General features: G+C 43.9%; 1 protein-coding gene across 1 annotated transcript in view; it reads left to right on the top strand.

Annotated features, from left to right (window-relative positions):
• PDXK (pyridoxal kinase) overlaps positions 1–27,050 on the top strand; it is a 76,191-nt gene that overhangs the window by 16,052 nt on the left and 33,089 nt on the right. The gene's annotated exons all lie outside the window — the stretch shown is intronic.

Raw genomic sequence — 27,050 nt, 5'->3', positions numbered from 1 at the left:
TCCCTCACTTGTAGAGGAAGGGAAAATACATTCCCTGGCTAGGAAGCTTACATTTCGAGATGTACCTTTAGAGATGAAGAACAGGGCGGCTTTTGTTTGCTTTGAATAAGAGTGAAGGGGGAAGTAGATGCTGAGATTTCCTTGTCTTCCCATTCCCCTAATAAATCAATGCCTATACAATTCCATCATTTAATACCATGCCAAATGTATGCTCAGAGATTAGCGAAGAAGCTATGCTAAAAACTTCTGTCATTGTTCATTGGATTGATACAGAACTGAACTGTATGACGCAGGGAGAGAAGCTGATTGCTGTGTGCGTCATCCAGACACAGGAGGATGTTTTTTGGTAAAAATGTACATGGCACAGGATGAGAGAAGTTAGTGTGCTGAAAGAAATGGCTTTCAGGGAAATCTGATAAGAGGCTTGCACTGCGTGTTCTTAGTGTCTTGAATTGAATAATATTAGTCTGTCAGAGGAGAAATATAAAATGGAATGATTTGATCATATTTGTGCTGTGGCTTGAAGGTTGATTTGAAGGAACATCTTTAAAAATGCATTAGCCTTCCCTTGAATTTGGCTTCTTATTAGAGACGTTTGCTTATGTGTGAGCTTTCTCAGAGGAAAGCAGAGAATTAGAAACCAACATGAGAGCAAGTTCTCTGTGCTTCAAAGGAAGCTGCTGTAGTCTTTCTTTCCTTTGACAGCCATTATATTACAGTCAGGTCAGCCAATCCACAGCAAGCTGAAAAAAACTGCAGTTCTCTGTCAGGAGAGAGGCTTTGTTCTTACAACATTATTTTACATTGCACAAGAAGGCTAGAGAGAGCTGTTTGTGAAACCTGAAAATGGGTGTGCCTGTACACGATCACAAATATTTTAGGTTTCAGAGTAACAGCCGTGTTAGTCTGTATTCGCAAAAAGAAAAGGAGGACTTGTGGCACCTTAGAGACTAACCAATTTATTAGAGCATAAGCTTTCGTGAGCTACAGCTCACTTCTTCAGATGCATATCGTGGAAACTGCAGCAGGCTTTATATATACACAGAGAATATGAAACAATACCTATTCCCACCCCACTGTCCTGCTGGTAATAGCTTATCTAAAGTGATTTCCAGCACAAATCCAGGTTTTCTCACCCTCCACCCCCCCACACAAATTCACTCTCCTGCTGGTGATAGCCCATCCAAAGTGATAACTCTTTACACAATGTGCATGACAATTAAGCTGGGCTATTTCCTGCATAAATCCAGGTTCTCACATCCCCCCCCACCCCCATACACACACAAACTCACTCTCCTGCTGGTAATAGCTCATCCAAACTGACCACTCTTCAAGTTAAAATCCAAGTTAAACCAGAACATCTGGGGGGGGGGGTAGGAAAAAACAAGAGGAAACAGGCTACCTTGCATAATGACTTAGCCACTCCAAGTCTCTATTTAAGCCTAAATTAATAGTATCCAATTCGCAAATGAATTCCAATTCAGCAGTTTCTCGCTGGAGTCTGGATTTGAAGTTTTTTTGTTTTAAGATAGCGACCTTCATGTCTGTGATCGCGTGACCAGAGAGATTGAAGTGTTCTCCGACTGGTTTATGAATGTTATAATTCTTGACATCTGATTTGTGTCCATTTATTCTTTTACGTAGAGACTGTCCAGTTTGACCAATGTACATGGCAGAGGGGCATTGCTGGCACATGATGGCATATATCACATTGGTGGATGTGCAGGTGAACGAGCCTCTGATAGTGTGGCTGATGTTATTAGGCCCTGTGATGGTGTCCCCTGAATAGATATGTGGGCACAGTTGGCAACGGGCTTTGTTGCAAGGATAAGTTCCTGGGTTAGTGGATCAGCGGCACTGCTATGGGTACCCGCATGGCCCCACAGTATGCCAACATTTTTATGGCTGATTTAGAACAACGCTTCCTCAGCTCTCGTCCCCTAAAGCCCCTACTCTACTTGCGCTATATTGATGACATCTTCATCATCTGGACCCATGGAAAAGAAGCCCTTGAGGAATTCCACCATGATTTCAACAATTTCCATCCCACCACCAACCTCAGCCTGGTCCAGTCCACACAAGAGATCCACTTCCTGGACACTACAGTGCTAATAAACAATGGTCACATAAACACCACCCTATACCGGAAACCTACTGACCGCTATTCCTACCTGCATGCCTCCAGCTTTCACCCTGACCACACCACACGATCCATCGTCTACAGCCAAGCTCTGCGATACAACCGCATTTGCTCCAACCCCTCAGACAGAGACAAACACCTACAAGATCTCTGTCAAGCTTTCTTACAACTACAATACCCACCTGCAGAAGTAAAGAAACAGATTGATAGAGCCAGAAGAGTTCCCAGAAGTTACCTACTACAGGACAGGCCTAACAAAGAAAATAACAGAACGCCACTAGCCGTCACCTTCAGCCCCCAACTAAAACCCCTCCAACGCATTATTAAGGATCTACAACCTATCCTAAAGGATGACCCAACACTCTCACAAATCTTGGGAGACAGGCCAGTCCTTGCCTACAGACAGCCCCGCAACCTGAAGCAAATACTCACCAACAACCACATACCACACAACAGAACCACTAACCCAGGAACTTATCCTTGCAACAAAGCCCGTTGCCAACTGTGCCCACATATCTATTCAGGGGACACCATCACAGGGCCTAATAACATCAGCCACACTATCAGAGGCTCGTTCACCTGCACATCCACCAATGTGATATATGCCATCATGTGCCAGCAATGCCCCTCTGCCATGTACATTGGTCAAACTGGACAGTCTCTACGTAAAAGAATAAATGGACACAAATCAGATGTCAAGAATTATAACATTCATAAACCAGTCGGAGAACACTTCAATCTCTCTGGTCACGCGATCACAGACATGAAGGTCGCTATCTTAAAACAAAAAAACTTCAAATCCAGACTCCAGCGAGAAACTGCTGAATTGGAATTCATTTGCGAATTGGATACTATTAATTTAGGCTTAAATAGAGACTTGGAGTGGCTAAGTCATTATGCAAGGTAGCCTGTTTCCTCTTGTTTTTTCCTACCCCCCCCCCCCCCCCAGATGTTCTGGTTTAACTTGGATTTTAACTTGAAGAGTGGTCAGTTTGGATGAGCTATTACCAGCAGGAGAGTGAGTTTGTGTGTGTATGGGGGTGGGGGGGGATGTGAGAACCTGGATTTATGCAGGAAATAGCCCAGCTTAATTGTCATGCACATTGTGTAAAGAGTTATCACTTTGGATGGGCTATCACCAGCAGGAGAGTGAATTTGTGTGGCGGGGTGGAGGGTGAGAAAACCTGGATTTGTGCTGGAAATCACTTTAGATAAGCTATTACCAGCAGGACACTGGGGTGGGAATAGGTATTGTTTCATATTCTCTGTGTATATATAAAGCCTGCTGCAGTTTCCACGATATGCATCTGAAGAAGTGAGCTGTAGCTCACGAAAGCTTATGCTCTAATAAATTGGTTAGTCTCTAAGGTGCCACAAGTCCTCCTTTTCTTTTTACAAATATTTTAGTTTTGTTTTTATACCCGGTGACTACAGTCATGTGATTGGAGCAGAGTGACTTGGACTCTACTCCTGGGACCAGTTCTTGGCTTGGCCACTGATTTATTTGGTACCCTCCAGCTAATTAATCTTTCCCCATGTGTGGGTGGCTTTAGCTACCCTTTCTGTGGAACCATTTGGGGACAGATAGTCTAGTATGCTCCATGCCAGAGCCCTTGTAACTACAGCAATTATCACTGCTTCTTAGTCTCCCTTAAGATACCATACTACTTTGTGACCGCTAGCAATTGCTCCGGAACAGTGCAGATAGCTCATATAGATTGTTTTAATCAAAATAACTTTGCTTGGCAGTGTTCCAGAGAGAGCAAATATGTGTGGGGGTTTTTTTGTTTTTAACTAATGCTGTAGATTTTGTTAAATGGGTGCAAAAGTCTGTGTGGATTTTCTTATTTCAGTTTAAACCAGGTTTATTTCAGTAAGTCAATTAGGAATTGGTATAAGCTAAACTGAAATAAGCTGCTCTTAAATTGTAAGTTTTAAGTTAAAATGGTACAGTATTCTCCTGTCAAACATTCTCAGGTAGGCTTAAGTAAGAGTTCAGATAGCATTAAAATTGGGCAGGCTGATCTTGTGACACTGGCAAGCTGCTTAATCTGTTTGCCTGCTCTAGTTTAACCATATATTTTATAGAACATGGGTTATGTACTAAATGGCACAGAGTAGTGTGAAGTTCATGTAATACTGTACTTACAAAGCACTCTGCTACAGCTTGCCAGAAAATGGAAATCCCTTCCTGTGAAATTTTTTTTACTGTTAAACAATTTTTTCCCTAATTGGGACAAGTCCAAACTATGAAACTTTCCTGGGAAGGGATTCCTGAGAAAACTAAAATGGATTTTTTAATTTTTTTTATTTTTTGGTCTTGCTGGCTGCCTACCTGGAAGGTGGTCAATTTCACTTTGTCATTGACAAGAGCCTTCCAGCTGGGCTTCTAGGAAGGCTGTGAGCCCAACTCTCAGCCTCCCTGCAAACCCTGCTGCTGTAGAGAAGAGAGCTGGGGTGCTTAGTCTTTCCCTCTGTCCCCGCAATGGCTGCTGGGGAACTATCATTTCAGTGGTTCCTGATGGAATATTAAAAATTTTAGACAAATTCTGCAAAAAGGGAATTTTTCGTTGAAAAACCATTCCAGTAAAAAATTCTGATGAGTCTACTTTGCACTTCTATATTACTTTATTCCAGGGATCACAAAGTACTGTTATGTAATAAATCTCTCTGATCTTCTTTAAATACTTTGCTCCTCAGTTTCCTACTTATTTACAAACTCTTAAAGGAATGGAAATCAGTTTTAAAAGACTGTAGCTGAGGCTTGTGTGAAGTGTGCTATACTAGTCTGCTCACAGCTTATAGTCTGCAGTAACACATTTCTAACTGTAGCAATGCCACATTTGGCATTAGAGCTTTTTAAAAAAAAAACCCAAGAAGTTGCCTTTGTTTGGTGTGAGCACATGCCAACTCTCTTAGGGTTTCAAAATGTGTTCAGATCATGGCTTTAAGCAACGTTGTAGCACGAATGCACTCGCTGACTCTGTTCAACTATTTTTACAATGCTTCTCAATACTTACAAAGTTCAAAGTTATGCAATAATGCACATAGATAAACTTGTCATAGGAATGTTGCTGGCAAATGTACACCATCTATATTGTACTTCCTGGTATAAAATATAATCCTTTTCTGCACACTATTAACTAAAATTAGCCATTAACTAGGGTTGGGCATTTGGGCTTCCAGTCAAATATTGAACAGTTGACCACTGTTGACATTTTAAAGCACTAATTTATTAGAATAGTAAAGGTAACAAAGAATAAAACTACCAGCCAGCTGACATTACTTGGCCAGTCAATTGACTGGCTTCCCGAGCCTAGCTTTCTCTAACACCAGAACAAGTGAACTGCCCAAGGAATTGAAGCGCTACTGTTCTAATTCTCCATTGCGCTACATACGTTCACTATTCTGCTTCTCTTCAAGGCCAATAGATCATGACGCTAGTGCCACAGCAAGCAAACACAACTACATTTCAGATCGCTGGCAAAGTTGGCAAAATAGGCTCTGCTCCCACAGATTAGTGGCTTTCTACAGATTTTTGGCACCCCCTGAGCGACGTAGTTATGCCAACTTAATTTTCTAGTGTCAACCAGGCCTTAGTAGTCACAGCAGCAGCCTGTAAGAACAGTGTGTGACCAGGGCCGCTGGAACGGTTTTTATAGTGGGGTTGTTGCGAGCCATTGAACCAAACTGTAAACCCTGTATATAATAACCACTTCAAGTTAGAGGGTGCAGCAGCACCCCTACTTCCACCACCTGTGTGTATGACCCTAGAAAAAGCTAGGGAGTGTGTGTGTTTGGGTTTGGTGTTGGCTAAAGAAGCTAGGGGCAGCAAGCAAAAAAACACCTGTCCTTTTTGTTTTGGTTCCTCCTGCATTCAGAGAAGCAGGACTTTGTATGTTCCTTGTAATCACAGAGACTTCCTCGGGGAGCAGGGCGGGGATGGGACATGTGGGGTCATGTGCCCTCCTAGTTTTCTGAGAGTGCTGAGCTGCCATTGCAGAACTTGCTCTGCTTGGCCTGTCAACAAGGGAGGGGTTCTCTGTCTTTTTCCTGCTGAGCTCTTCCTAGATCACTTCCAGATTGCTCAGCCCCTCTCCCCAGCAGCCAGGCCCGGGTGGGGAGCTGAGGGGGTGATGCTTCTCACACTGGCTGACTCCGCTCAGGGTCGCAGTCTGCAAGAGAGCCTGGCTGGGGGATACGGTGGTGGCCTGCTCCCTCCACTCCCTGCCTAGGCCTGGCTGCCAGGGCAGAGGCCGAGCAAGCTGGAAATGTGCCGGGGGGAGGTGCAGCAGGAGAAGGACAGAGCGTCCCACCTCACCCCCTTGCAGGGACAGTGCAGCGGTCCTGGACCAGACACAGAGTGGAATGTTGCTGGGGAAGGTGCTGAAAGCAAGCTCCCCCTGCTCAGCTGGATGTAGGGGAACTGTCCGCACCCCTCCCCCTGCTGAGGTGTCCATGAGGGCACGGGAGCTCTGGGGAGACACTTGTGCTGTGAGACTCCACAGGCTGGAGCTGGCCCCGGCCCGGTCCAGAGGCACATGCTTCCTGCTCCTATGGCCTCAGCCCCCCAGGTGCCAGCAGGATTGGCTGCCGTGGCCCAGGGAGGTGGGGCTGGAAATTTCCTCCCAGAGGCGACACATGGGGCAGTCATGTGGCTTCCCCCTTTGCATTGTGCCCCCCCGATTATTGGCAGGCATGGGTTGTCTGCTTGTAAACAATCAAGAGTACATCAAAGAAAATACCAGACTCCATTGTTAATTTCTGCCCCCAACTGGAACATCCTCAGGACTCTGAACTTTAACTAGCTGCTCAGGTCAAAAAAGGGGCAAATGGACACAGAAGTCCCAGCTGGCTGCCTCAGATGTGGCAAACTTTACAGTGACTTTATCTGACCAATACAGCAACACACAAACTTTCAATGGCAAGGAGAGATGCATTAAATCTTTAGACTGTTTTCTTGAAGAAAACATTCCCATCCTAATGTAAAAACCATCCTAGACCATATTGATGTTAACAGACAATCCACATACACGAGTCTAAGTAAACAGTTATTTTTCAGCAGTGAAACATTGGAGGATGTAATGGCTAGGTGAGAAACTCACGACAAAGACACAAATAGTAAATAACTGGGATTGCACAGATGCCACTGAACTGAATTTGCTCCAGTATATCCAAGATCTTATGATGCAGAAATAAGCCCCTTTCCCATCACCTCCAAACACCTGATCAAACTCTGCCTCATCAAAAGCCAGCACAAATGGGTATACAAGATTGGCTTATGGAATTGTCACAGCTGTCCCAGTAAACATCATGAAAGCAATTATGTTGGATTCAAAACAAACATCCATCAAAAAGGCGAACGTCCATATCTGCTGAACATGGGCAGAGGAGGAAGGGAAGTGATTTTATATAAGCAATTTCCTGAGTCATGTCTGTATTGCCTTAAATATGATCATGCCTTTTGGTGTTTGCAGACAAGTTTATATCTTGCACCCATCTTTTGCTTTGTTTGATCCTGCAGCAGCAATAATAATAATCTTGGATTTAGAACACTAGCCTGTTGCCACAAATTAGGCACCATGGCTTTCTTGCAGGATCACATGGGAATAGAATATAAATACGGACTTCTTCCTTTACAGGTTAACAGTCTTCAAATTAAAAATGTGAAAGATAAAAGAAATTGCATCTAAATGTGTAAATATCTTGTGGTAGGTCAAATCCCTAAGTCAGATCTCTCAGCGGTGGATGTCATGTTTTCCTGTGACCGTGGAGCCAAAATTCTGTCCTCAGTTACACCCTTGTTTGAGTCAGAGGCTTCACAGGTTTAACTGAGGACAGAGCTTGGCCCTCTGGGTCTTCTGTATAAATAGCAATTGTATATTAACCCCAAGATACTAAAATTCAGTTTAGAAAGGCAAGAGCTCATTACGTCACTCAACATAACTTATTGTAAATGTAGTGTTAATTTTACTATTGACCTTTATCACTTGATGTAGGAACAAATCTAACTAGGGACAGCTGACATACAGCAACATCCAAGAGCTAAATGTTGCATACTAAACGTGCATTTTTTTTAAAGTTATGTCTTGAAAGATTCTTAAGTTAGGCATGCCCCTTTCAAAAATTAACAGGAGACCTACATTTCACAGGGTCTGTTCTTCACTCAGTACACATCCCTCTCCTTTCTTTAACTTGAATAGAAATTTTTATGATCAGCGAGGAATTAGATCCCAGCCCTCTCCAAGATTAACACAACTGTGTCACTTTGAGGTCCTTACTCAAGAAGAACTTCCATTGATATCAGTGGAAATTATGCCTCAGTGAGAACTGACAGATTAGGCCCCTCCCTACTCCTTAGCTTTGCAGCTCTTAGGACAAACTCTTAATAGGTCTTGCATTTTGCTTTTCTGGGACTAGATCTTTCCAAGTGAGAGGCAGCACCCTATTGAGTGACATTTTAAAAGGTCTAGCTACGTTTAAGTAAGAAAAGTGTCTCCCAACAGTAGGGTGACCAGATAACAAGTATGAAAAATCGGGACAGAGTGTGAGGGTTAATAATCACCTATATAAGAAAAATCCCCAAATAGCGGGACTGTCCCTATAAAATCAGGACGTCTGGTCACCCTACCTGACAATGGTTCGGGAGCTGTATGAAGTGAGTTTATGGTCTCGGGGACAAATTTTTAAAGGCATCTAGGTGCATAAAGATGCATATGGGAGCCCAGTGGGATTTTCAAAGCTATCCAAGCAGGCTATTTGCCTAACAGCCATTGGTTTCAGTGGTAATTAGGCACTCAGTCCATTTGGCCTTCAGTCCATTTATTGCTGGACAGGGGCCCTCATGAAGGGGATGAGGGGGATAGGGGACACCACAAACTGACACCTGGTGGAGAGGCTAAGGAGACTGAGCTATCCTTTCACTAACAGAGGAGATCCTTCTAGGTCAAGTTGAGACACACTGATAGGGCAAAGGTGTTTGCCCTGAATACTGCAAGAGCAACAACAATCTCATAAACAGAAAGCTTCATTCTCCAAGGATATCAAATCCAGCACAAGTACCATATTCACAATAAGGCATGAACACACAAACCCTAAAAATGTAGTCTCCTGGAGCAGACAGGATCTTGAATGTAGAGTATAGTGGAACCTGTAACAATAACCGTGTTTGACAAAACTGAAATCTGTAGAGTGGCTGTGGATTGGTGGAAGGGTAATTTGGTTCAGTAAGGTAAAAGAACCACCCATCATATCACTACTTATACAGTAGTAAATTACTTTAGAAGATCAGATGGGGCAACGAGCAAAGAATTGCATAATTGCCAGCATGGGTCAATAAAGTGAGTTGAAGCTGTTCCCAACTAGCCCAGTCTCTGTCTTGTTCTGGATTTTTAATGCTAGCACCCCAAGTGGATAATGATAATGCAGTAGACCTAATATAGTTTAGTAAAGCATTTGACAATGTACTGCACTGCACAGAAAACTATTCACTGTATCTCCAATATCTTAACGAAACTTGGAAATAGAAAACTAAGAGTTATCAGTAATGCATCAGACTGGAAGGATGTCAAGTGGACCGGTTCAGGAGAGGGAATAGCACTATTCAACATACTGTATTTGTGACCTTGAGGAAAAAGTTGACAGATACACAACTCTGAAGTATAGTAAATACAGATGCTTATACCTAGGCTTGGAAGGATTCAATTTTTAGCAGTAAATGTTGGTAAACATTGACTTCACTGTGTGTGTGTACAGACACACACACACACTGATGAAAAAATATTTCCATTGATGAGGATATTTACAGATTAGCAAAAGAAGAACAAAAGTGCTGCTTGAGACCATTAGAGTTTAATTTAAGGATATGTACATTGTGTATATTGATACGTTATGTTGACAGTTTTGTTGTAATAGTTATAAAAATTTTAATTTCAGCATCTACTGTTTCATAGTCTGACCCCATCCCTAATTTCCCACAACTGTGAACATTTTATTGATACAAGTAAAAAAGCTTAAATATTATCCATTACAATTATATTAAACATTTGAATTCTGCCAAGCCTAGTTATACAATAGATATAAAAGGCAGTATCTAGATCAGGGGTGGGCAAACTTTTTGACCCAAGGGCCACATCTGGGTATGGAAATTGTATGGCGGGCCATGAATGCTCATGAAATTGGGGTTGGGGTATAAGAGAGGGTGAGGACTCTGGCTGGGGGTGCAGGCTCTGGGGTGGGGCTGGGGATGAGTGGTTTGACATGTAGGAGGGTGCTCTGGGCTGGGATTGAGGTGTTTGGAGGGTGGGAGGGGGGGATCAGGGCCAGGGCAGGGGGTTGGGGCATGGGAGAAGCTTACCTCAAGAAGCTCCTGGAAGCAGCGGCATGTCCTGCCTCTGGCTCCTATGCAGAGGCACAGCCAGGCGGGTCTGCACGCTGCCCCATCCTCAGGTGCTGCCCCTGCAGCTCCCATTGGCCGCAGTTTCCCACCAATGGGAGCTGCAGAGCTGGTGCTTGGGGTATGGGCACCGCACGGAGCCCCCTGGCTGCGCCTAAACCTAGGACCCGGAGTGGGGACATGCCACTGCTTCCGGGAGCCACGAAGAGCCACAGTGCACACATGAGGAGTGGCCCCTGATTAAAGGAGGGGCCGGATTAAATCAGTTGGCGGGCTGGATGTGGCCTGCTGGCCATAGTTTGCCCACCCCTGATCTAGATAGTATGAGAGGCTTGTTAAAAGAGGAGCTTTTAATATAAGAACAAAATAGCACACCTGGGAAGAATAGTTCTCCGCACAGATCAAGACCATGCAAAGGAATTAGTTTAGTGGGCCAGACATTCTTCCAAGTGATTTCCTAGGGTCATGGCTGGATGGTACAAAAAGAACCACTCCCTGCCACCCCATCTTAAACTTCTTGCACTTTCAAATCAATATCTGCCTATCCATTATTAAGTGCTCTTTTCCACACTTCAGCTAGTTTTATTTCCAGAGTAGCACAGAAACAGTGTGTGAAAGACATAGAAGCTGTCTTTAGAATGGATTTATCCATTTGATTGTTACTGTGTTTTTATTATACAATTAAACAGGGTTAATTCTAGCAAGGAGCTAACTGCGACAAGCAGGAAAGTGGACAGTCAGTTCAGATGTCCTTTGACAATGCAGCTGTCATTCCCTTTGAAGTTACTTCTGATCATGCTAAGTTCTATACTCTGGCTTGGTGCAGACAAGGGGTCAAATGTGCAGCTAGCCATAAACAGTAATGCAGGGGCTTTGGTTATGCTTAAAACACTACAGTGGCACGGCTGTACTTTAGTAGTGCTTCAGTGTAGACCCTCACTACATCAACAGGAGGGGTTCTCTTGTTACTGTAGTTAATCAACTTCCCTGAGAGGCAGTAGCTAGGTTGATGGAAGAATTCTTCTGTCATTGACCTAGCGCTGTCTACACTGGGGTTAGGTCAGCCCAGCTACATCTCAGGGGCGTGGAGTTTTCACACCCTTGAAAGACATAGCTATGGAGCTGTATGTTTTTCAGTGTAGACCAGCCCTCTGTCCTTCCAGCCAGTTAACATAGCCTATCTCTTCATTGATCCTTCTGCTTCTGTGGTACTTTTTGTGAGGGCCAGGTCAGGAAGCTACAGTAATGTTTTTGTAGTAATCTTCCCCCACACTCTCCTCTGAAGCATCATGTATTGAGCTAGCTGGAGAGCAGGAAGTCTGGCTAAAAGGATGAATAGTCTTATTTGCATGAAATTCCTGTACTTGATGTAGCCTAATCTGAATCCTTCCCTCACCATTAGATGTCACTTAGAGCATGAACAAAGGTTCACCATCCCTGACTATCATGCTGTTTGCTTTGCTATAATTTTTTTAAAGATGAGCATAGGTTGCTTAACCCCATTCGGAAGGGCTAATGAACTGCGTCTTGTCCAGTCCCGATCCTTTGACCTATCCAGTATGAGTGACCCTGTCAGGAGTTAAAACTCCTGCTGGCATAGCTCTTGGGGGTCTTGACACACATGAGCCTTCCTTCCCTGTAAAGGTGCAGTCCCCAGGGAAGGACTTGCTGTATTACTCTTTGGTTAAAGGGAAAATATGGAAATCTTCTGGTGTCCAAAATAGATACCACTACCTTTTATATTAAAAAATAAAAATAAGCCAGTAGTGTATGTAGTCTTGGATAAAGTTCAGACTGTATTTTAAATAAAGTCTGGTTTATATCCCTTGGTCCCATCAGTGCAGTTAGACTGTTCTGATCTTTTCTCTAAAGGGAAAAGAGATGGCAGTAGCAACACCTGATTTGCAATACTTTGTTCAGATGTCAAAGAAGCCAACTTGCAAAAAGAATAGTTCATTTATAGATAGTGCCACATCAGGAAAGGCTTTGCTGGCAGAAAATGCTTCATCATTCCAATGTGAGCTCCTGCTACTGATATGTCTAGTAAGACTTTTTTGTTTTATTTAAGATCTGGGTAATAACATATTGTTATCACTATAAGCACACCATTTTTACAGAGGGACATATGTAGCAGCACACAGCAGTAGGGGGAGGGACAGCTGAACTGCCCAGCAATTGATAGCCTACTGGGCAGCTGCTGCACAGGGAACTTAGGGGAGCTGATCGGGGGGCTTCCAGTCCACCCAGGTTCCAAGCCCCCACCAGCTAGCTCCAACAGACTGCTCTTTCTGCAAGCAGTGGACAAAGCAGGTGGCTGCCAAACAAGGTTATAAGGGAGCATTGCGCAACTTTAAACGAGCATGTTCCCTAATTGATCAGCAATGAAACAATGTTAATGGGTACAACTTTAAGTGAGGAGTTACTGTATTTTTGTAATGCTCTAAGATGCAGAAAACGAAGTTGCAGAAAGCAATCAGAGGCAGCTTCTGCCTTGAAATCCACTGTAAGGCTGTGTGCAGAATGACATACAGCTTCAGTGAAGGTTTTCCCTCAACTGCTCCTTGTCAAATTGATAATACAGCTATTGGACAGTACTGTATTGGGAAACTTGCAATGCTTTGGCAATTAGACTGGCTTTCTTCCAGTAGGATCCCAAAGCAGTTTAAAACTTGAATATCCGTCAAGAGTTCAGCCACTTGAGTAAAGACATGTGAGACAGCAGGAGCAGTTAGTTGTTGTGAAATTGGCTTGGTCTCACCAGCCAAGCCAGTATGGCAAGCATGCAGCAAGGAGTTTGGAAGGAGACCCTGGGCATAAGAAACTGACTTGGAAGCTGGCTTAACCGCATACTCTTAATTTTCACTTTAAATTGAAAGCAGAGGGTGCTGATGCCTGATTCTGAACTAGGGGAGAGAAGCAGAAGAGACCAGGGGGCTGTTTTCAAACATAAGTGCTACAGTAGTGATACTCAGACCTCAGTGGTTCAGGAGCCAAATTAGCGATAAACATTACTCAAAAGAGCCACAATAGTGTGAATTCATTGTTTCATTTTCTATTTCTATATATCTAGAATTATTCTCACAGCAAAATGACTGACCAAGTATTCTTCAATTGGCTAATAACATAGTAAAAGCATCCTGATTGGTTAATAACTTAGATTGCTTAATAATTAAAATCACACATTGCTTTAATATCATGTTCTGCAAAGAGCTGTGGGAGACACATTAAAGAGCCACTTGCAGCCCTCAGTCTGAATAATTCTGTACTATAGTTAGGGAGCCCCTGGTATTCGGACAGGTAATTAAATGAACAGAGGGGGTATTTAGATGCCTTATTGCCAGTAGTAAGTGTCTGGATGCTGGATTGGGTTGCCATGCTTTGCCTCTTTTTCCATTTCTTTGCTTAGCAGTATATTTCACTTCCACGTACAGGGGCTAGTTGTAGGGCTTGGAAATTTTGACACTGTCTCTCAAGTGCTAAATTTACTAGCCCTGGGTGAAAATATAATTTGCTTCCCCCCAGTCCATGCATGTTTAAATCAGTCCTGTCCCCTATGAGTGGTATAACATTACCTACCTCCCAAAAAATTCTGCTCTATCAACTGACTTTGGAACAAGCAGAATTAGTTAACTCCCACTCTGCTGGGCTCAACTGTGGCTGTCCTTGCTCCTCTTCTAGGTATACAAGAAGTCTTCAGGCACTCAGGCTCTTCCTCCCACACCTGGGCTGATCTATTCCCTCTCCCTCTCCCTCCCCTTCCCCCAAATCATGTTAACTGTAGTGGCCCAGCCATGCTGCTCCCTCACTTAAACAAATCAAAACAAAACAAAACCAAGTGGCACTTGGGCTGTTCTGCATCCCTCTCCCTCCTATTAAGGATTCTTTCTTCACTGCTGAGGTGATTCTGGTGATCAGCAGCCTGGTTAACCTTGCCTCCGTGTGAGCAGCCATATTCAAATTACTGGGGTCTCACTTGTGTTTTACTCACCCCTGTGAGGCACTAGCACTTTTGGGAAGTGTATCCCATGATTTTTTCTGCTGCAATAAACTAAACCACTCTATTTTCCAGTGAATTGTGGGAGAACCTGTCTATCCTTCTGGGCACATGGGCAGGGGGGATTGTGGGAAGGCACTGGAGGACTGTCTGAGCCTGCAGCCTGACTGCAAAGTGGGCAGGTTACCAGCCAAGTGACAGCAGCACCAGGGCTATCGGCCACACTCGGTAGCCTGGATTTAAAGCACTGCCAAATTCAGGTGAGAGGGATTGTGGGTAGACAGGAACCGGATTAGGGGCAACACCTGTGTTACTTCTGCAGTGAAGATAAGCCTGACCATTGGCTCAAAGTGAAGGTGATAGGAGCTATGTGCGTGCAGTCTTTTTGCAAATCAGCCCAAGGTGTCCTAAATTAGGCATCTGAAATTAAGGCCACCCAAATTATTTAAACTTTGGCTGAAGTGACTTGCTTAAGATCATAAAACAAATCCATGGTAGAGAGGAGATTTAAATCCTTGGCTTACTCTTCAATCCACTAAACCACAGTGCCTTCTAGGCCAGTGGTTCTCAAACAGGGGCCTGGGACCCACTGTGGGGCTGCCAAGCATGGAGGGTATTAGACTCTCTAGGGGCCAGGGTAGAAAGCCAAAGCCGCACAGCAAGGGACTGCAGCCCAGGACCCTGAGCTCCACCACCCAAAACTGAAGCCTGAACAACTTAACTTTGCAGTGCCCCCTGTGATGTGGGGGCCCAAGCAACTGCCCTGCTTCCTACTCCTTAATGTTGGCCCTGGCTTTTATAGGTAGAAAAACAGTTGTTGTGACACAGCTGGGCTGTGGAGTTTTTATTGCATGTTGGGGGCGGAGGTGTCTCAGAAACAAAAAGCTTGAAAACCCCTGTTCTAGGCTGTTCATGGATATCTTTGGCCTAATGAGAAGGTCCATGTTAACCCACTGTCCCTTTGCTCTTAGGGAAAAGTAGCAGTAAATGTTGTGTTGTCAATCTGTAACCCTCTTCCAGTCTGAATGACAGTAACCTGATGGTTTGTTCCCCCTTAAATATAACAATGTCATCGCAGCTTTGTAAACTGTTCTAAAATGAGAATTTTGTTATACAGTAGAAAAAGTTAAAAATGAAAAATTTAATAAAATAACATGCTGCACTTATTTCTGGGGAAAGAGAAAGCAAAGTAGCCAAAATATTAGAGAGATTCATTTCAAAACTAGAATCTAAAAGTTTATCGTCTTCTAGAGCTGGGGTGGGCAAACCTTTTGGCCCGAGGGCCACATCAGTGTTGAGAGACTGTGTGGAGGGCCAGGTAGGGAAGGCTGTGCCTCTCCAAACAGCCTGGCCCCTGCCCCCTATCCACCCCCTCCCACTTCCTGCCCCTCTCAGAACCCCTGATCCCTCCAACCCCCCCTGCTCCTTGTCCCCTGACTGCCCCCCTCAGAACCCCTGACCCATCCAACCACTCCCTACTCCTTGTCCCCTGACCACCCCAACCCCCCCCGACCCCCACCCCTATCCAATCCTCCCTGTTCCCCATCCCCTAACTGCCCCCCCAACCCCTATCTACACTCCCATCCCCTGAATACCCTCCCCAGAACCTCCACCCCATCTGACAGCTCCCTGCCCCTTAGCCAACCTCCCCTCTCCCCCTTACTCTGCTGCTCAGAGCAGTAGGAGCTTGCAGCCCCCCTGGAGCCAACCACGCCACCCGTGCTGCCTGGCAGGAGCGGCGGGCCAGAGTGCTGGCGGCACAATGCGCTGAGGCTGTGGGGGAGAGGGGACAGCGGGGGAGGGGCCAGGGGCTAGCCTCCCCAGCTGGGAGGCTAGTCCTGCAGGCTGTAGTTTGCCCACCTCTGTTCTAGAGGTAGCAGTAACTTTCTTTCTCCTTAGCATCTCCTCATACGGTGGCTGCCTTCAGGACAAATCTTTTGAAAGAGATGAACGCACAAGTTACAGAGCCAGATTTTCAAAGCGTGTGCCCCAATCTAGGGTCAAATCTAAGTGTGAAGTTAGAAGTGTGGTTGCAGTGGTTAGGTACCTTTCAACTTCAAAGTGCTCTCTGCAGTCTTTAGGCTAACCCACACCTCTTCTTTACTAGGCCTTCAGGGAATTTCCTAGGAGTGAATTTTTTTAAGGCAATAGAATGGCAACACTCAAGAAGAATCTTCTATAAAGCCAAATTAGGATAATTACCCATTCTGTATTCCAAAGGATGTCCTTTATTTTGTGTCTAATGTCCTGTAGCACATATTCAACAGGGAGCTTTTAAAGACTTCTGGATCCCTTAAAGTATTTTTTTCGAGTCACCTTGCAGAGGATTATACATTATGACTCAGATGAATAACTTCATACCAGGAAGAACATAATGGAGTGATATCCTTTCAAAGTAAGCTTTGTTCTCTTATTTGTCATGGAATGGTCCTCTTTTGTTCCTAGGAATGTAAGTAGTCACCCAAGGCTGAATCCTGCATTCATTACTCAGGTAAAACACCCACTGACATCCACAAACTGGAACAAAGTAAAGAGTGCAAGATTTGGTCCGTAATTCTCAAGTTACTCCCACTTGTTGAGTTCATTTAAACACTTTCATTAAATCTCATTAACGTGCAAATAAAAAGTTCACATTAGTCTCATGATTACAGGAAGTTCTAAACTGTATTGTAGGTAAACTGAAAACATCTATATAGAAGCATATCACACCTCTCCCTTGCAAATATCAATAAAGTTTCATGTCCCAGGCCGAAATACAGGAATGTAGCAGCATGATGACTCACTCCTGTGGCACCTCCTGCTAGTCGTCAGGGAATTAGCTCTTTCCAGCAGAGAACGCCCTCTGCCAGCTGGCGTCTTGCTGTCCCCTGGCCCTGTGTCCCTCCCAGACCCTGGTGCCCTTTTATCTGGGGTGCTGCCCCCTGGCAATACCCCCACACTCCACCTCTGGGGAACCCCCAACCCTCTAATCCTCACCTTGTCTCAGTCTGGGCTATTGCCAGTCATCATCAAGCCCCCACTCCCTGGGGCAGACTGCAGTGTAAAAGCCACTCCTCATAGGCAAGAGGGGGTTTGGACCAGCTGGCTTCCTCTACTACCCAGTACCTCTGTGGGCCTAGGACCAGGCCCTGCAGCCTGGGAAGTTGCCAGCCTGGAGCTCCCCTGGCCTTTCCCCAGCCCTGCTTCACTCCCAGTACCCTTTCTGCAGACAGCCAGACCCTGCTCCCTCCAAGACTGGAGAGAACCTCCTTGGGCTGCTGGCTCACAGCCTTTTTATACAGGCCAGCTGGGGCCTATTTGGGGTGTGGCCTAGCTGCAGCTGCTTCCCAGTCAGCCATCCCCAGCCATAGCCCTCTCCAGGGCTGCTTTTAACCCCTTCTATTTTAGGAACAGGGTAGCCACCCCGCCACAAGGAATAACAATAAATATTCAGTCTTCATTCAGAGAGAAGGAAAAATCCTGTATCCAATTTACCTTCTTTTTTCCAAGATCATTTTTCTTTTCTTCCTCAACTCTACCTTCCTGCTCCTCTGCTCTCCTTCCTCCTCGTTTCATCTCATTGCTTCAGATCTTTTTGCCTCAGCCTTACAATGGCTTGGGTTGCATTACTGCATATCTGCACAGCATTTATATTTATCTGAACCACACATTAAAATGCCAGCTGGCTTCAGGAACACAAGACCCACAGAGAGGGCAAGATGCTGCATTGTCCTAGCTACAGAAGACAAAAGGGCATCTGAAAAGAAAACTGTATTTAACTGAATTTCACTCTAACAAAACTAGATCCTTTTTTCCATAAGATTCTATCAATATACCTGTTTAACTGTCATGGCAGGTTTTATAGTTAAATTTGTGCAAGCATATTATCTCTTCGAGCAAAATGAATGAAGTTAGTAGGTATTAAAAGTAGGTTGGCCACACCCGTAATTTTTGTTGTGGTGTTCAGAAATCTTTTGAATTGGAGGCAAATACAGATATATTATGTAACTTTATACTTGCAGTTTTACAACCACTAAAAGCCATGGTTTTCTTGTCTGGCAATCTATATCTATTAGACATTACAAATAGTTCACTCGACTTGTTTCTAGTGATGAAGCACAGCATGCTGTCTTTTAAACACACCATCTTTTCGTTCTGTGCTTATACAGCGCCTAGCACAGTGGCGTCCTGGTCCATGAGGTGCATATATAGGTGCATCTCAGTGCTATGGTAATACAAATAAGAAGTAGCAGGCAAAACTAGTTCATTTAGGGTTGTCAGACCTTCAGGATTGTCCTGGAGTCTCCAGGAATTAAAGATTAATCTTAAATTAAAGATTCTCATGTGATGAAACCTCCAGGAAATACGTCCAACCAAAATTGGCAGCCCTAAGTTCAGTGCAGTTTAGAACCTAATGCAATTGCCAGTGCTTCTTTTTTCTAAACTGGATGGAGTTTGAGTTTAACAGATTTGTTGCTTGATGAACACCTCTTTAGAGTGGAAATTAAATGTTGCTTCCATGCCCTGTAGCAAGCTAACTTTACACTTTTATTTTTAGAGGAACAACAGTAAAAAAAAAAAAAAAAAAGAAAGAAATAATTGTTTTACACAAAAGCAAGTACAGGAATAGCTTTCAGCATTCCTTAGAATAAACATATACTTTATCCTAAACAGTACATTACAGAACTATTAATGGGAACTTACTTTTCATGCAGAACTAATCTTCAGAGCTAAAGGTTTTTTGTCTCAAACTGTTAACTTTCAACTAGGAAATATTAGTATTAGGGGTTTAAAATTTTGCATCCCTTATCTGTCTCAGGAGCATGGTGTAATGTTGCATACAGTGATATCAACTCAAAGTATATGCAACTTCAAAAAAATGAGTAAATTTCAGGTATTACATCTGCCTCTAAGTCCCCTGCTAATTTCGGGAGTGTTAGTTACATTTTCCTGTATTTGAAAATGTGTCTCTCTCCCCTTTTGTTGTGTATACACCACCCAAACGGGCAAAGTGAAATTGCCTAATGTAACACTCTGCTGGGGATACTGAGAGCTGTGAGCCACTGTCAGCAAGAGTGAACTTTGCTGGAGGTTAGACTGTGCGTCAGCTCTTTGCCACCGCAGTCTGTCTTCCTCACTGGCAAACTCCTCAAGGCTCTCCCAGCCCGAAACTTGCGTAGCAGGTAACAATCATTGAACTCCAGCCCCTGAGCTCTTCAGAGCTCTGTCTCTGCAATGCACAGCCCATATCACTGTGCATTCACAGAAGGCATTAAGTTTCCTGCTCTGTTAAAGATTCAATACATGACAGCTTATTAATTTAACTGGGGTAAACACATCCTTCCCTCAAACACAGCACTGAGTTGATTGATAATAAGAATAAAACAAGTTTGTTAACACAAGGACATGGGTTAAGTAAGGGATGGCCGACCTGTGGCTCCGGAGCCACATGTGGCTCTTCAGAAGTTAATATGCGGCTCCTTGTATAGGCACCAACTCTGGGGCTGGAGCTACAGGCGCCAACTTTCCAATGTGCCAGGGGGTGCTCGCTGCTCAACCCCTGGCTCTGCCGTGGGCCCTGCCCCCAGTCCACCCCTTCCTGTCCTCTCCCCTGAGCCTGCAGTGCCCTCGCTCCTCACCCCTTCCCCCCACCCCCCAGAGCCTCCTGCATGCCATGAACAGCTGATTGGGAGGGAAGGGGAGGCGCTGGGAGTGGGGTGGGGGAGCTGATTGGGGGCTGACAACGTATTACTATGGCTCTTTGGCAATGTTCATCTCTAAATTCTGGCTCCTTCTCAGGCTCAGGTTGGCCACCCCTGGGTTAAGTGATACTGTGTGGAAGAAATAAAGATGGAAATGGTTACACACAAACAAAAGGACAAATATACTTTCTAATGGCTAAGAATTAACTTAGCAAGATTCAGTTTTTGTTCAAGGTAGTTTCCTCACCAGTCTTCCTTTCCCAGCAAGAGCTGGCTGACTATCCCCACATAGTCCAAGCTACTGGTTTTCCTTGACTCCTCAGATGAAGGATAATTCAGACTCTTTCTGTGTGTCCTTATATCTCAAGATCTGCCTTTGTTTCAATGGTCAGTTTGGTCTCCTGTCTCTCTTCGGAGGCTAACTCTATTTTGATTAAGGTGTCTCCTGGTGTGTTCCAATGTTGTGCTTTCTGCTGCCATTTTACAAGCTAAATGTTCTTCCTGCAACCTCAAAACAAATGAATAACCATTGAACTTTGCCACACTGGGTTGGAGGTTTTGGTCTCTTTTCTTTGTCTTCAGAGAACTTGCTTATCAGTTCCTGCTGACATGCCTAGTTTAAAGACCTTTTAGTCACAGACTTTAAAGTATAATATCAGTGAGTATCCCTAATTCCATACACAGTATTGCCCCATGCATTTCACAGTGATATTCACCAATGTGGTGGTATTTTTCAAAAGATGCCTCACAAGGCATATTTTGTACATATTCCATAGCAGTTGTGTGTAGGGTATGAATACAGGGGTGCCTAGGGTCACAACAACAACACAAATTAAACTGAACATGATAAAAATATTTTTTCTAAATCTTCCATTTCTACTAAGCATAGGTGCTAATCTTAACAACAACTGGGCAAACTTTCTCAAACAAGGGGTGATTTTAAGCTGGTTGTTCTCCATTGGGAATGGTGGAGCTGGGGTGAAGAAATATCCTGCATCAATAACAGAAATATATAACTTGAATACCTTCTGGGGGGAGAGGAAAAAGCAAATTTTAAACAAAATGATAATTATCCCAAGAACACTTAAACACCATAGACAAAAACAATAAATTTTCATTTAGACATGAGCCAGAGCTGTGCAGTACAGATCTGGATATCAAACCTCAGAGGTATTATTGGATGTAGAGTTTTAGACTGGTTCACTATAGATACTAGGATCCTGATCTAGGGTCATAGTCTAACCTGAAGTTTTGGAGGATGGTTGCATCTGAAGTTCAGTTAAGCTTCTGCTTTCCTGTTTGTGGTCAGGAAAGATAGGCTATCAGTCTCTTTTTTTAAAAAAAAAAAGGCAAACTTTGTTAGTAAAAGTCCTTCAAGTATCTTTTAAATGTCCATTTCTCCATGGGTGACTCACATTCCCACCCCCAGTCCAGGATAGTGACCTCTGCATTGCAGGCAGAGCAGGACAGTGTCAGTCTCTTTCCCTTCTGTCTTTGTGGGGGAAGGTTTAAAGCTAAGTTGAACTCATTTGTAAAGTTGTATCCCATGTTTCATAGTTGGTCATATTTTTATTGTATCCTGATCCAATGAGCGTGAAGGTTTTTATTTAGTTTTTCAAAAGTTAGCTGAAGGAGATAGTAGGGATCCGCCAGTCATGTCTTCTGCTTATCAGACTCATCTGTCTATGGTAGCATTCGACTCTTCAGAGATTTGTTTTAATAAACACCTCTAGTTCCTCTGACCAAGATTTCTGTAGCGGTCAGTTATATTGTATGAGATGAATGTGAGCAGCCTTCATTTCGCTCTTCAGAAGAACTCTGCTTGAATTGAGCCTAGTCTGAGGACACCTTGCAGTCTCTATTTTGGGATTAACTGAATTATCTCCCACCCCCAAACACAAACTGGGTTTGGCTTAGATTCACCCAGGATCTATGATTCTATTGGTGGAGTATGTCCAAGGCAGAGAGGTAGCTAGGGGTGGGGAGAGGAGGCAGAATCCATGAACTTCCCCCTGCCAAAGGGGGTGTAGAGGGCCACTGCAGTCCAAAGGGCAGATGATGCTAACCTGGAAGAGGGTAGGGCCAGGGCAACTGGGAGATAAAATTATTCTGTGCATTCCTCCAACAGTCTTTGCAGGACCTGCTCCTGTGGAGCCCCAGCGATAATCCACGTTCCAAACTAAGGGCAGCAATCTCGCCGGAGGAAATGGGGCAGGGTCATGTGCATGTAACACCCCTACCCCAAGCAGAGGTTGGCATAGGAAAGTAGTAACCTAAAATTCACTGTGCCTTTAGTAGTGAATCTAGCCCCAGGTTGGAAAGTGTTTCAGGACTTATTAGATCTAATGTGGGCAACATTCCAAGCTGGCTCACTGTATTCTATTTAAATTATTTGTTTATACATACATCAAAAGGTGCATTGTAGAACAAATACAAAGACATGGTCTTAAGATCTAAACTTGGGTCCCATGTGAATGTTCCCCAACCTCCACGTTTCCAATTGGATACAGTAGTCTTCTTAACTGGTTTCTGAAGAAATCGCTGTGTATTGTTGCTGCATTCAGCAGTGAGCTGCATTCAGCAGTGAGTCTGGCAGTGTATAATTTGTGTTATATAAATAGTGTATGGTTTATTAATATCTACTTTTTTTGGTGCTGCTTGTAGCAAAGTGATGTCTAGCAAAGTTCAGGAGGCAATGGAAAAAGCCATTTGTGTCACAGGTAAAATATTCAGGGCATTTATCACACTGCAGGAACCCCACTAGGCAATTGACAGGGTGGCACTTGAGTGGCCTGTGCCATATTTGTCAAGCAGAGTCTTTTAGTTTCTGTCTGCTTCAGTGAACCATAACAAAGTTACCAGCTTGAATACTTTCTTCCTTGATTAAACTGTGTGAAACTGCCATATGGATCCAATTTCATAAGTCTCATGTTCAAACTTTAAGCTGAATTTGTGTTCAGAGTAGTAGCGAGACGTTTTCTTGAGCCTCATTTTCTGCTCCGATCTAGGAGTAACATCTTTAGTACCGGTGGGAGTCTCTATAAAAAGAACTTGTTCTAAACAGAGTAGCAATGTTTTATTGTTTCAGATGAATCATTGCTACATAGTTCTGTGCTCTCTGAATGCGTACATAGGAACATAACGCTATAGGAACATAATATTAGTTAAGTCCTAGTACTCATCTTGGCCTTGTCTAGAGTAGGGTTTAAAGGCGTAATGTTAGCCTGCATTAGCTAATGCAGGCTAACACCATTCTTTAAATAATAGTTTGGACAAAGCCCTGAAAGACAAGTTAGAAGTCATGACAAACTAGGTTGAACTTCATTATATGTTGTCGGGGGTGGGGACAATACTATTTATCCTGCCTGACAGTAATGACCATACTGAAACTAACCAGCTTCTGGCTCTGTCTGAATTGCAGCTCCGTCACTGAAAAGCCATTGCTCTGTTTCCCCAGGAGAGCTAGTGCCTTCTCTTTCTCTCTCTAAAACACTAGTTGCTGATGCCTTTTGTTGTTAACACAGAGCAGGTTCTGATGAGAAGTGCTGAACCCAGAAGCGTGAGAGTATGCCTAGGCTGGCGCTGGAGAGTGTCATTTCCAGCTGGCAGAGACATACCTGCACTACATCTGATCGAGCTAGCATGCTAAAAACGGTAGCGTAGCCACAGCGGTGTGTGCAGCAGGAGGGGCTCGACACCCAAGTATGTACCTAGGATCTCAGATGGGATTGTGCTTGGACAGCTAGCCCCTCCTGCACCTTTCACCGGTATAGTTACACTTCCATTTTTAGCATGCTAGCACAGCGCTAGCATGGATATGTCTTCTTAAGATTGAAATAATACCTCCAGCTCCAGTGAGAGACAGGCTGTGATGCTGTTCAGGGGTGTCTGAGGTGAATTGGTACCACCGGCTTACAACGGGAGGGAGCCCTCTCTGTGCCCACCAGGGGAAATGCTCCTCACCCACTGGCTGCTGGTAACGCAGGTGCTCCATTCCGGGCTCCATGAGCCCTGCTCTTTCCTCCTGCAGACTAGCAGTTTTCACCCTGCTTAGGGCGCAGGACATGAGTGTAACAATCTTCTGGACATCCTGGGGTTCATTTTTTCTCTGTAAATTTCGGCCCTGTATCTAGTCTAGACAGTAAACATAGGCTTTCTCCACAGATGTTCATTGTTCTCACGTTGATTGGGTCAGCGCCCAGATTTCCCCTTCTAAGGTGGTAGGTTTCACTCCCAACAGATCTGGAGCATACTAGTGCACATGTTACACTAAACTCAAAAATTGTTTTCTGTGCAAACATCTCGCAGTAACCATGACAATCAGCTAGTTCTTCTCTTTCAGCAGAGACCACAGCTGACCCCCGCTGGGGAAATATGGAGAAGATGGTCAGGCGCAGAGGTATTAATACCTGCCTTGGCCTATCTGTGTTACACAGGTCCTCTCTTAAATCTTGCATTCCTGTACAATATTTATCTGCTGTTACCTTGGGTGGTCCAAATAATGATATCTGACAGAAATTAGGGAACTTTCTGTATCTATTTTTAGTTTGTTTACTCTGTACATTTAATAACACTTTGTTTTATAGTCCGTTTCCTGTGTTGTGTGTTGATGTGTGAGAGATGCACACATTGGAGACAAAAATACATAGCTAAAAAACCACAAACTGACTCTGGGGCAGGTGTAGTACCTGACACTACTTTTAATCAAACCAGTGTACAGTAACCCACCTTTCTGTCTAGCATTATTATTGGATTCTTTTTTTCCTGTAGTTGCTAACTGACACCTGCCTTTTTGTACGAGACCAATTCTGAGAACCCATGTGAAGTCTAACATGGTCTGTAAAACTATAGCTGCACAGTATCTGAGGGGAGGAGGGAACATCATCTGCAGCAGATTCCGCCAGCCTCTTGTTGCTCCAGGCCTGCTGCCAGTTTTGTGTGTGTGTGTGTGTGTATGGGTTTAAGATAGTCTTATTGCTGGCACGACTTGCTCACATGGTCTTGATTTGCATGAGGGTATTACGCTGTTGATGACAAAGAAACAATGTGTCTCCCCGTGAAGAGTGTGACTGGCAAAAGCTTCAGTTAACCCTCTAGCAAACTGCCTGAAAATGGATCATGCACGATTATTTCTGCATCATTACTGTTGTCTCCCATGACTCACAGAGCCATATATAGCAGCTCTTCTTCTGAGGAGAAATTTTATCCATAGCAAAGAGGATGTGAAAACAAATACTAAATGTCAATGTGTTGTCAGATTTGTATTAGATTTTTTTTTAGTGGTGGATCAAACTGTAGCATGACTTGAACACCAGATTAAAAAATATAGTTATTGCTATCTCTTTCTAGTAAATGGACAGTGCAAAGTTAAAAATCTTCACTGATTCCCCCCCCCCCCCACCTCCCCAGCCTTGTCTTTTTAAGTAATAACACAATAGATTATTTTTAACTGGGAGGTGGGGGAGGAAATAAATGTTTACTTTGCGCTTCCCTCCCCTCCCCCCCCACCTTAGGCAGTCAGAACATATTTGAATTGCAAATATTGCAAAGGAAATTTATTTGTTTGGGGGGTTTTTTTATTAAGATGCCTCCATTGAATTAACACTTTGCCACCAAAATAAAATCTCAAAAATAATAATTTCTCATGGTCTTGAGTTTCATAAAAGCTTGTGAAATCTAAATCTGGGGGCAAACAGTGTTTGTGTTCACCCACCTGCCTGAAAAGACCCTGGAAAAGATTTGGGGATCATGGTGGATAATCAGCTGAATGTGAGCTCCCAGAGCAATGCTATGGCCAAAAGGACTAATGTGATCCTTGGATATAGATAGGTGATATAAATAGGGGAATTTGTGATCCTTGGATATAAATAGGGAAATCTTGAGTAAAAGTAAACAGGTTATTCAATCTCTGTATTTGGCACTGGTGCGACTGCTGCTGGAATACTGTGTCCAGTTCTGATGCCCACAATTCAAGAAGAGCATTGATAAATTGGAGAGGGTTCAGAGAAGAGCCGTGAGAATGATTAGAGGCTTAGAAAACATGCCTTATAGTGATAGACTCAAGGAGCTCAATCTGCTTAGAAAGAGAACGTTAAGAGGTCTATTGATTACAATCTAGGTACCTGTATGAGGAACAAATATTTCAGTCTAGCCCTTGGGGTCTGCCCAACGACCTACTTTGTCACTGTGGTCTCTGTCAGTCCATGGCGCTTGCTATCGACAAATCTCAACTGACTAGATTTCATGGTGGCCTTCGGGCCCTTCATTGTGCTGATGAAACTGCTGTTGGGTGGGTCAGCAAGCACTGCAAACGCCAGAAGAAGCAGAATCTAGCCCTTCAGTCTAACAAAATCCAATGGCTGGAAATTGAGGGTAGACCCATTCAGACTGGAAATAAGGTATAGATTTTTAATAGAGAGGGTAACTGACCATTGGAACATTTTACCAAGGTTTGTGGTGATTCTCCGTCACTTGATTTAAAAATTGCCAGATTGGACTTATTTATTTTTTAAAGATTTGCTCTAGTACAAACCAGAAACTATTTGGGGGAAGTTCTATGGCCTGTGCTATACAGTAGATCAGACTAGATGATCACAGAAGTCCTGTCTGCCCTTGAAATCTGTGAAAAGGTTTTTTTTTTTTTTTTCAGAACCATGAGAACTGCCCCCCCCCCCGCCCCCACACACCCTCCATTATCCCCCTCTGATTTTATGTTCATTTGGCCCCTTGAATTGTAGAAGTGGCATTGCCTGGACAAGACCTTACTTCAGACCCTACGAGTGCTGCTCTACTAGCTTCTGCCTGCTGGCCTCCAGGCAGATCTTCTCTTTCAGATATGGA

Source organism: Lepidochelys kempii, chromosome 1, assembly GCF_965140285.1.
Source record: "Lepidochelys kempii isolate rLepKem1 chromosome 1, rLepKem1.hap1, whole genome shotgun sequence".
NCBI classification, from domain to species: Eukaryota; Metazoa; Chordata; order Testudines; family Cheloniidae; genus Lepidochelys; species Lepidochelys kempii.
This window is presented reverse-complemented; position numbering and strand designations above follow the sequence as displayed.